The sequence below is a fragment of the Dendrobium catenatum genome, unplaced genomic scaffold (genome assembly GCF_001605985.2).
Source record: "Dendrobium catenatum unplaced genomic scaffold, ASM160598v2 original_scaffold_106966, whole genome shotgun sequence".
Taxonomy (NCBI): Eukaryota; Viridiplantae; Streptophyta; class Magnoliopsida; order Asparagales; family Orchidaceae; genus Dendrobium; species Dendrobium catenatum.
The window spans coordinates 1-232 of NW_021425401.1; the positions used below are offsets into that span (position 1 = coordinate 1).

General features: G+C 34.9%; 1 non-coding gene across 1 annotated transcript; it reads left to right on the forward strand.

Moving 5' to 3' along the window:
- Nucleotides 1-142: 142 nt before the first annotated feature.
- On the forward strand, nucleotides 143-232 carry LOC114578651 (the record flags this gene model as incomplete). The annotated part of the gene is made up of 1 exon (XR_003699641.1): nucleotides 143-232. It is a non-coding gene; the product is annotated as a small nucleolar RNA R64/Z200 family (small nucleolar RNA).

A 232-nucleotide genomic window follows, 5' to 3' on the forward strand; every position in this document is an offset into this window, starting at 1 on the left:
GTCATCTTATAGATAATTATGAAAAAACGTTTGTGGGAAACAAAGATTTCTAGCCCAGCTTATGAATGGATTAAGGATCGTTTTTTGTCCGGTATTGTTCTTTTTTTAAACTGTTTCCATGGGATTTGGCGTTTTTCTACAATTTTTGCTGTGATGAATTATGAAATACACATGTCAGGCTTCAGAGGCGTTTTGTGCGCCAATGAGAAGAAAATTTCATTGTTCTGAGCAA